Raw genomic sequence first — 10,879 nt, 5'->3', positions numbered from 1 at the left:
GTGCTAACATTGTGCAACAAAATGTTACCGACGGCATTGAACCGCGGACCTCAGAACTGTGAGGCAGACGCTCTAACCTGTTGCCCACCCCAAAGTAGCTAATGTTGCTAAAACGGCTGCTAACTGCTCAGCAATAGCCACATCCACAATGTTAGTGAAGTTAGCGACATTAGCAACGTTAGCCACTTCAGGCCACGCACGTCCAAATTGACGTGCACGTCCCGAAGTGGCTAATGTTGCAAATGTGGTTAACATTGCTAACAGTGCTAACGAACGTAGCGTGATGGTGAAGGCGGTCCACTGTCGGGCACTGGCGACGAACGCCCCGCCCTCCACGGCCAGGTAGCGAGTGCTGACTGTCTGAGAGCGAAGGCGGTTGAACAACGCAACGCGCGAACTTGCTGAGATACACACTGAAACACACAAACACATGCACATGTGATACATGCGCACACAGGAAGTGGTTGACAGGAAGTGGACTGCGGTGTGTACTGACGGTCCGCATTCTTCATGGTTTGTCTCTTCTGCGACGGTTTGGAGATGACTTTGATCGGGCGGCTGTGGAAGGAGCCCACTTCCTGTCTGCTGGATCCCACTTCCAGGAAGAGCCTCAGGAGGAGGCGGAAGTGTTTCCGCTTGTCCTGGTCCGAGATGAACAAAGACTTGGCGCACGCCAACATCCCCGCCTGCACGGTCACGTGACACAAACAACAACAACGCCAACATTGCTCACTATGCTAACAACGTTATTGTCACTCATCGCTAATACGCTGAAATATCCAACATAGTTGACATTGCTACCATATGGGTGCACGTAGCCTCAAGTGGCGATAGTTGCTAATATCACTAATGTTGCTAACAATATTGACATTGACATAATATTGCTCAGCAAAGCGACTAAGGTTAGCCACATGTCGCTAGCGTCACCGACATGAGTGATGTCCGCGACGTGGCTACCATAGCTAACATGTTTGGTGTTATTACATTTGACGGAAAGGAAAACACGCTTGATGACGCCGATGTTGCCGTCCTACGAGATCATCTGAAGTTTGTTGTGTGCTGTCGGTGGCCGGCTCACGTGACAAAGCAAAGACGCTAATGTGTTAGCATATTTGTCTTCGTGTGCTGAAAAGCTGCCGTTGTCTCAACGCTGTCACGCGGGTTCAAAGGTCAGCAGCGTGTCCACAGCCGGTCGGAGCGCGGAAACAAAGCAAGCGTGACGTAGCCGCGTGCTAATGTTTATTATGTTAGGAACACGAATGAATTGATCTGATGAACGCACGAATGAACACGAACACAAATAGACACGAACGGACGAGATCGACACGTGAATCTTTTTACCGTGTCGGGCAGCGTTTCAAAGTTGAGCTTGTAGGCGTCGCTGTGCGTCAGCGCGGCGCTGTCCACGCACATGTAGCCGCGCACGGCGCCGCCACCGCCGCACACGCTCGCTGCACACGGCACAGGAAGTCGGACAGGAAGTAAGACGATAACCATGATAACGGGAGGGAAGCGTGTTTCACCTTGTAGGAGGTCGTGCATCAACCTCCAAATATTGCCGCCGATGTAAACGCACGGAGGAGGACAGAAGAACCTAAAGACGACAAAATACATACACACGATCGACACAGTTGAACTCTTGAATAGGATACAATGGATGTGATGAACACATGAATGAAACACTCGTTCATTCATTTTCTGCGCGGGTCGCGGGCGCGCCGGAGCCTATCCCAGCAATCTGCAGGTACACCCTGAACCGGTCGCCGGCCAATCGCAGGGCACGTACAAACAGACAACCATTCACACCTACGGGCAATTTAGAGTCGTCCGTCATCCTCGCACGCGTGGTTTTGGGCTGCGGGAGGAGGGCGCTCTAACCAGTCGGCCGCCGTGGATGAAACAAATATGGAAATGAAATTTGGGAAACATGCAAACAAACACTGAACACAATGGACATATGAATAGACATGGTGAACACATGAATGGCCCAGGCAAACAGAACGGACACAATGAACGCATGAACGGTCGAAACAAACAGAACGGACGCGACGGACACATGAATCGAAACAACGGACATCGTGAATACGTGAACGTCCGAGACTAACAGAACGGACGCGATGAACGCATCCATTAAAACGACGGAAACAATGAGCACATGAATGTACATGGTGAACACGCGAATGGTCGAGACAAACAGAGCGGACGTGAACACGGATTGAAACAATGGAGATAGTGAACACATGAATGCCTGAGACGGGATGAACACACGAATGGACACGGCGAAGACACGAACGCGTGCGTGCACCTCTTCTCGTTGCCGTAAGACTTCTGGGCGACTTTGGCGTGCAGTACGACGACGCTCTGGTCGCCGAGCGCTCCGCCCCGAGGCGCAAACGATTGGCGGGCCGGCTCCGCTCGCCTGATTGGGCGAGAGGGTCGTCAGTCACACGCGAGACAAATCAAGTATTGTTAGTATTCTCATCATTCAGGTCACTCAGAATTTGGGAGATTTCTACAAATCAGACATTGTCTTCTCTCAAATAAAGAACGTATCCAACTCGGTTGAACCAAAAGGCAGGACATTTCTCACAAGACAGGCGATAGCGTCAGAATTTGATGAATGAATATTTATTATTGGTTTGGGTACACGAGTGCCCAAACTGGATGCTCTAAAAGTATGCCGGGATGGGGATCTGGCTCGGGAGAAGCTCACCGGGAAGCGGTAGACGCTCGGCGGTCCGATTACTCACGTGAAACACACCCCCAACTCATTTGTGAAAAGATCACCTGAATACAAACGGGCAAGATTGAAAGTCAGACACGGTGATATGTGTTGGAGATGAAATAGCGAGGCGCGAACGAACGCCGGTTCGTACGAGTGTGACAAAACAACCGACGTGCGGAATGCAATAATCCAGTTCTTCACGAAAATGTCGGGCGTAGACCTGATCCCGTAGACCTGATCTCATGATGTCTTCTGGCTTGACGACCCGATCCTATCCAAATGTCAAAACCGCAAAACTACGGCGTGGCTTTGCGCGACTGGAAATCTCCCACCTTGAAGGAACGGACAGGAGTATTGAGCCGGACGGCAAATTACGAGCGGAAATGGATTTGGATCAATGGATCAAGTACGGGGCCCGTTCCTCGCGCAATCGCAGAATACGAAAGACTGACACGACTTAGCGCTGCGTGACCTTTTGACCATTGTTTTCCTCTGTTGTCAATCTACGCTTTGGATGTTGTTTTCTTGTTTGTACAGGAAGGAAGAACACAGACTGGACGTACATTGAAAATGTACAAATGTTATTCTGATATGTAACTGTATCGGTGTAAGAGTTATTTCTTTGTATGTGTCTGACCAAAACATGATTCAAAAAATGGAATCTATCTGTCGCTCGAAGATGTATCGCCCCGCACAAAGTCATCCATCTCGTCTTCACGACGCTTTCTTTGTGCACTGGCAACCCGAACGGAAGCCCGCCCCCGCCCCCGCCCCCGCCCCCGCACAAAGTTTTGTCAAGTGGCGCACAGGCCGTTTGCGTGCGGTGGCACACATTCCAGTCGGCGTCCACTTGAGAACATTCCGAGCTCACGCACACACGCGGGCTCCTGCGTGACCTTTGCCTTCCCAACGGGAGCAAAGCCTGCTGGCACACTGGACATTGTTGCAGAGTGTGCGCGTGTGCGTGCGTGGGGTCAGTCAGCACTTGTCCAAATTAGACCTTCCCTTCCTGAAGGGTGAAAGGTCAACTATTTCACAGCAGGACACTTAACAAAGAAAGGTGAGGGGGCGGGGAAGGATTTTTTTTCCCCTCTCCTGTGGAACTTATCCTCATCTGAAAAGTCACTTATTGGCATAATTGTGCCTAAAATGTCACAAGATGGAGCCCGAGCTAAGACACAGGACGTCATTGGTGTCGAGGAAGTATCCTGAAGTGATAGATCTGGACTGTTGTAAGGTAAATTTGTTACATGCCACTTAGGAGCTCCTCTAAGTTTAGTCTGGGTTGTTAGCAGAAGTTGTGGAGAGTCTCCGCCACTTGTGTCGGGCTTTGTCGGTGCTGTTTTCCAAAATCAAATCATATGCGAGCCACTTATTTTTTAGGCTAACGTTTGCGAGATGACTTTGAAATGAAATTAGTGTTTTTGGATCGTTTGTGGTACAATATATTGACGGTGCAAACGATGTTTCTGTTCGTCAACTGGAAGCCAAGCGTTTACTGCCGCTGACGAAGATATTGGTCAAGTAGATTTCTCCGGCGGGTGGGAGCGGAGGAGGGTCCGGTCTGCCAAATTCAGGTTTGTAAACTACTGCGATGCCCACAAAAAAACCCGTTCGGACGTCCGCCCCCAATTGCGCACGCACGCCACTTGGAGGTGTCACCGAAACAAAAAATATTCACGTCAAAGTCGCTGTCCCGCTCGACATGTTTCTTTTCACAAAAAGCTCGTTTTCTCCGCTTTTGGTCAGAAACCAGCACTTTTGGTGAAGACGACCAAGTTTGGCTGCGAATTATTCAAAAACGGAAAAAGCCAGAAACAACAAAAAAAAGCCTTCTTTTTGGTGGAAGAAGTCCACTTCTGTCTTGGTAGGTTCGCAACATTTTGGGGGCCAGCATCATTCATTCGTTCATCTTCCGTTCCGTTTCACCTCACGCGGGTCGCGGGCGTGCCGGAGCCTATCCCGGCTATCTCCGGGCGAGAGGCGGGGCACACCCTGAACTGGTCGCAGGGGGCAGCATCAATGACTTGCATTATTTTAGTTTTTTTTTTTTTTTTTTTTTTTTTGCGGCAGCAGCAGCAGCAGGGATTGATCCCCGCTGTACTCCCCCCCCCCCCCCCCCCCCCCATTTTAACAGCATTTGAAAAAGTGCTCTCTGTTGCAAAATGTGGAGAAATGTATGTAAAAAAAATAGTTCCATGTAAAAAGTCAAAAGTCAGGTCTTTTTTTAAGGGTGGGGCATGTGCATGCGTGCGTGCATGCGCGGAGGGCGGGCGGCTGTTATATGCGCGCGTCCCCCCGCCCGCCGCCTCATTCCAGCACACGCGCTCCCGGCCTCCGCCGCAGCACGCTCGGACAAATCCTCCGCACCGTCCTCCTCGGAGCCGGACCTCGCGTGTGCCCTCGTACGTGTGCGTGAAACGGGAACTTTTTCCACGCGTGTGCGTCCCACCTGTCCCAGCCCGCGTGTCCTCCGTCCAGTAGGTGAGTGACCGGCCAGTTCTGATAGCAGGCGGAATGATGCGGTGAAACCTCTGGAAAACATTTAGCAAGGAAAAAACAGTCCGTATCAGAGGTGCGGTAATCCGTCGATGAATCGACAACTCATCGATCAGCAAATCAATCGACAAAAGTTTTGATCATCGCTTTAGAGAACTAGTGGAACTGAAAGTTGTCCAAATGCTCGGAATGTCAGCCTCTCAAAAGTACAATATTCTCAGATTTCTGTCATCGCCCGTGAAAGCAAACCGATTATCTTTCAAAATAAAACATTTGTAAATGTCTGCTTTTACTTTGAAAAGCAATCATCAACATTTTGTTGATTTTGTTGCGGACCAAACCAGCAAGTGAATCAGAATCGATTCATGTTTGTGCATTGTTTCTGCACTGGCAACGTGAAGTCATCTCCTGCTTCTGAATAAAGGGATGGAAATTCAATTCAATAGAATAGGTTCTGCAACTAACAATTATTTCAATAATTGATGAATCTCTATTATTTGTTGGATCAATCGATGAATCAGATAATGAATGTTTTAATTTGCATCCCTTTATTCAAAAACAGAACATATCAAGCTGTCGGTGCATAAAATGCGCAAACAAATTGATCATCATCTGATTTAGTCCCTAACGTGATCGTTGTTTTCCACAGACGTTTGCAAATGTCTCACATTTCCAAAAATAATCAGTCTGCGTTTACGGAGAACGACAGAAATCGGAGAATATCTGCTGTTCAGAGGCTGACACGTTAAGTAAGGATTTGGACAATTTTAGGTCTCGAAACAGTTAATTGATGATCAAAATAGTCGATTAATTTGCTAATCAATGACTTTTTGCACCTCTCATGTACTCCACACATGTATGAAGAGATGAAGATGATGCCACTGCACAACATTTGAGGTCCACGCTGCAACTTTTTCAGACTGTCGGGTTCACAAGGTGACACGGAGGCGACGACTTCACCCCGATGCCACGCGCGCACAAAGGCCGCTTAGAACTTAGCGGCGCTTCAAAGTCGCCCGGACAGGGACGCGGACGTAAGACAGAACAGGGCGACGGGGACAAAGGCGGACTGTCGCACAGAAGCACGAAGCGGGGCAACGAGACAGTCGTGGAGACGTCAGAAGGCGCGCGGGGCGACATGAAGACAGGCGGGCGTGCGGATAGACAGATATGTATTTAGACTTGCAGTGCGACAGGCAGGCTTTCAATGACAGGTGAGCAAATGCACACGCAGTCAGAAAGCAGACAGGGAGACGAGGGGGTACGCACGCAGAGAGGCAGTCAGAAACACGTACAGTGAGACGGTGAGCGAGACGTGCCCTCAAACAGCAGAAAGTGAGACAGCAAGAGAAAGTTTGAAGTAGCGACCACAAAAGGGGGAGAGGCAGACAGGTGTGTGTCTTCGTCATCAAGCAACGTTATTGCAGCTAAGCTAACTTAGCATGCTCACTTAACACGCCCAGGCTGATGTCACCCGTTGGGACAAGGTCAAAGAAACGTGTTTTATTAGCCTCATTATCATTAGCAACTCACTTCTTAGCTTTGGCATGTTATTACCAAGGTGTATGACAAAAAGCTAAGTTAGCGTGCTAACCTACCACGCCCATGATGATGTCACCCATTAGGACAAAGTCAAAGAAAGGTGTTTTGTTTGCATCATTAGCATAAGCGATGCACTTGTTAGCTTTAGCATGTTGACTCCAAGGTGTATGATGACGAGCTAAGTTAGCATGCTAACTTAACACGCCCATGATGATGTCAGCTATTAGGACAAAGTCAAAGAACTGTCTTTTGTTAGCATCATTAGCATTCGCGATGCACCTTTAGCTTTAGCATGTTAGCGCCAAGGAGTGTGATGACAATGGATGATTTGCCTTGGGATCCTACTGGAGGTGCACCAATGAATCGAGTATTCGACTACTCATTGATTAGCAAATTATTTTGAAAACCGATGAATTGTTGAGAGAAAATAATTGTCCAAATCCTGTGATTTCAGCCTCTAAACAGTGAATATTGTCTGATTTCTGCAGTGCCCCAAGAAAGAAGACAGATTATCTTTGCGTCGAATCAAAATGTTTGACATTTGCAAACGTCTGCTTTTACTTTGGAACATGATCCACTCTAGGCGGAATGTCATGCGACCTAACTTGGAAACATGTTAGCTGACTTCCTGTGTATGCTACGCTAACGAACATGACTACAGGTTGATGACATGATTGCTTGAAACCGAAATAACTTAAAGAAGAATTTAAAGAATAAAATAGAATGTGGAAGAAGGTTGCGCATTTCAAGGATTGTCAACATTTTTGCAGATTTTCTGATTGATGTTACGGGGCAAACCAGTAACTGATTCAAAATCAATTGATGGAAAAAACAAAACAAAAAAGATTTTGCAATCAACTTTAACGCAAACATATTTTTGAAATCCGACTATTTGATTAATCGATGGAGTAATGGATTGCAAAAATATTGGATCGTGACACCCCTCGATCCTACCTCGCTGTCCGTCCTCCATGGCGTCCGTCAGCTCGTCCATCATAGCAGCGATGTCCATTTGACACGTCACACATCACATGACCGGGAAGAAGAAGATGAAGAAGAAGAACCGGCAGGTTCTGAAGGTTCTGAGGTTCTTACGTTTCGGAGGTTCTGAAGGTTTTGAGGTTCTGAGGGTTCTGAACTTTCTGAGGTTTTGAAGGTCGTGCTGCCTCCAGTCAAGATGTTCCTGTTGTTTTTCTTCCCGTCGTCGTGCTCGCTACAACTCTCACTGCAGCTTTGCTCCACTGTTGTTCATTAACTTGCAAGTGTGTTTGAGTGTGTGTACTGTGTGTGTGTGTGTGTGTGCGTGCACATGCGTGTTTTTTTGTGTGTATGCGTGTGCTTCTGTGTGATAAAATGTGTCGTGTGTGTGTGCGTGTGTAACCATAGCGTAGATAGTCAGCTGTCAGCTTCTCACGCCGTTGCCTCTGGTCAAACAAAACTAACAACGTTCGCCAATATTCTGTGACGATGGTTAAGAAAGTTTGGAGTCACATTACGGGAGTTCTCGTGAACGAACCCCTTCCCCCCCACAAAGGTGGGCTCCATGTCGTCACGGCAACGCTACGGAGGTTAGCTTCAACGGCCCAACAGACAACACAAACCACGAACAACCCACACGCCAAAAGAAGACACACACACACACACACACAACCAGAACCCCAAAAAAGAATCAAAATCAGAAATCAAAACAAGGACGTTACCCACAACCAGGATTCAAAGCAGAACCAAAACCAGAATCAGAAACAAAAGAAGAACCTGAACTACCAGCAAAACCGGAACAAGAATCAGACCCTAAACAACAATCAAAACCCAAACACGGAACAGAATTCAAAACGCAACCAGAAGAGGAACCTTAAAAAGAACAAAAAACAAAACAAACAGAACCCGAACCAAGAATCAAAACTGAAACATTAACCCTAACCCAAATTAAAACCAAAACCGGAAGAACCACAACTAGAATCCCAACAAGAACCACAACCAGAAGCAACTCAAAATAATCAAAACCAGAACCGTAACAAAGAACGACACCATGATTAAAGGCAAGGGAAATTGATTTCTACAGTGCATAAAGTAACTCAATGTGCTTGAAAAAAAAGACAGCTTACTAAAATAGAAATTAGAGGCTGGCATTTTGTGGGTTCCCATGTGATGGGAGTGGATTTCAATCACGGGATTGGGCAGGAGGGGGACGAAAGTCACCGGGAGCGGGAACTAAGACAAAGTCAATGAGAGTGGAAATCATGGTTTTTGCGGGCTCTGGAATAGAATCAACCTCTCTGCGATAGTCCAAATCCACTCCCGTCTCAGCCTCTAAATCAAACAAAGATGGTCTTATTTCTACAAGAGAAGAACCTCATCTTCAACACTAAGGCCCACTTTCCTTTGGACTCTTTCCCAAGCGCGCCTATCTCGCAGTCCAGTCGGTTGCCATGGCATCTCCGGTGAGACAAGGAGGGGGAGTTTTGTCCACAAGCCTGAAGGTGGCGCTTCACCTCTTTAAATGGACGTATACGCCATCGTAATTAACATTGGACAGCACCAGACTGTGATAAATGTTCGACATCCATTGCAGCCCGGTCCAGCCTGAAAAGGGCATCCACCCCATCTGCGGTGCCTTCTCAAGGTTTTCTTTTTCCCCAAATGGGGTTTTGAGTTTTTCCTTGCTCGATTGGGTGGTTCCGATTATGGGATGCTGTCAATCATTGCCAACTGTGGCGCTGTGAAGCCCTTTGAAACTCGTTTTGTGATTAAGGGCGAAACAAATAAACTTGACTCGACAAGAGGAGGAGCCGGGTCCAGGAGGATGAAGTGGGCTCTGGAGCAAAGTTTCCGTAACACCACCAGGCCGGCCGGGGAGATGTCGTTCTTCCCATCGGATATTCAGGGATATTTTGGATATTGCGGCTTGTGAGGCAGCAGCCAAGAGGAAACTGGGACGCAACGGAGGCTTGGACAGGCTATTTCCAGAGGGAAGGGGGTAGAAAAGTGAGTGTCTGGGGTAGGAGGGGGCCTTATTGAGTCCCCAGTTGTTGTTTTTGCGGTAGTCTGCCAGTGTAGGTGCCCCCGAAGGCAGGTAGTGTCCATCCAATCGTCCACTCTGCTGCTTTCACCCATGTCACGTCTTTCGCAGTACAGCTTCTGAAAGAACTTGTGCAGCAGTAGGTCAGGAGGCTCTCCATGGTAGAGGTTTCCTTGTCTCCGTCACCTAGGGCTTGCTCATGTGATGTTCACTTGCTCTTTTAAAGAGTGAGGAGTGTGCTCTTTGACCTGCTCCAAGTATTAAATGCCCTGAGACAACTTCTGTTGTGATTAGGCATGATATAAATACAATTGAATGGAATGGAATCTCTACATGTTTTGGGCAGAGTTTCCTGAGGAAGTAGAGTCTATGATGTGCTTTCCCCGCCCACTGCGAGATGTTAGTTGACCTGTTGAGGTCTGCCGAGATGTGGACTCTGAGAAACTTGAAGCTTTCCCCCCTTTCTACCTCCTCTCCATTGATATAGAGGGCGGTGTGCTCAGTGATCCATCTTGAGTCCATGATCATCTCCTTCATCTTGGCCGTATTCAGTTCCAGGTTGTAGCGTATATTGGTTTTGGATAAAAGTGTCATTCATTTTGGAAAAGAATACGTGAACGCAGGCGTTCGTTTCCGGTTTAATTCGACACACCTTTAACGTTATAATCAAACTATCTTTGTCTAGTAAAGGGGCACCACGTCTCTTTTTGTGTGTAAGGTTGAGGAAAAGTGACGAAAAACCTCTCATCAATCTCTCCATTCTGGAAGGGGTGCCACTTGAACAAAATAAGAGTTCTAGAATACAGTGGTTCCACTGTATCACTCACACAAAAACGAGACAGGAAGTGGAATTTTCTAGAAAATGTAATTTGATCTAAAGGGGAAAACTACCAGGAAACAATGCCGTGGGACTGGACTGCAAAGATTACAAGCAAGAAATGGTAGGGTGAATGACTAAACTCGTGATGCGAGGGTGCAATGAGTATGTACGGTGATCATGCGAGAGTTGAGAACCTCTGTGACCGTTAAGTAAGTCCAATTATACACCTAGTTGTATCTAGGAAAGGGTTAAGCTGCCCCCACGCACACAAAAG

General features: G+C 47.6%; 1 protein-coding gene across 2 annotated transcripts in view; it reads left to right on the top strand.

The window, feature by feature from the left end:
* The window catches only part of matn4 (matrilin 4), a 33,282-nt gene that overhangs the window by 1,858 nt on the left and 20,545 nt on the right, over positions 1-10,879 (top strand). The window lies entirely within an intron of this gene.

The sequence above is a fragment of the Phycodurus eques genome, chromosome 10, assembly GCF_024500275.1.
Source record: "Phycodurus eques isolate BA_2022a chromosome 10, UOR_Pequ_1.1, whole genome shotgun sequence".
In the NCBI taxonomy this organism is placed as follows: domain Eukaryota; kingdom Metazoa; phylum Chordata; class Actinopteri; order Syngnathiformes; family Syngnathidae; genus Phycodurus; species Phycodurus eques.
Note: the sequence above shows the minus strand (reverse complement) of the source record. Positions and strands in the feature narration are given on the sequence as shown.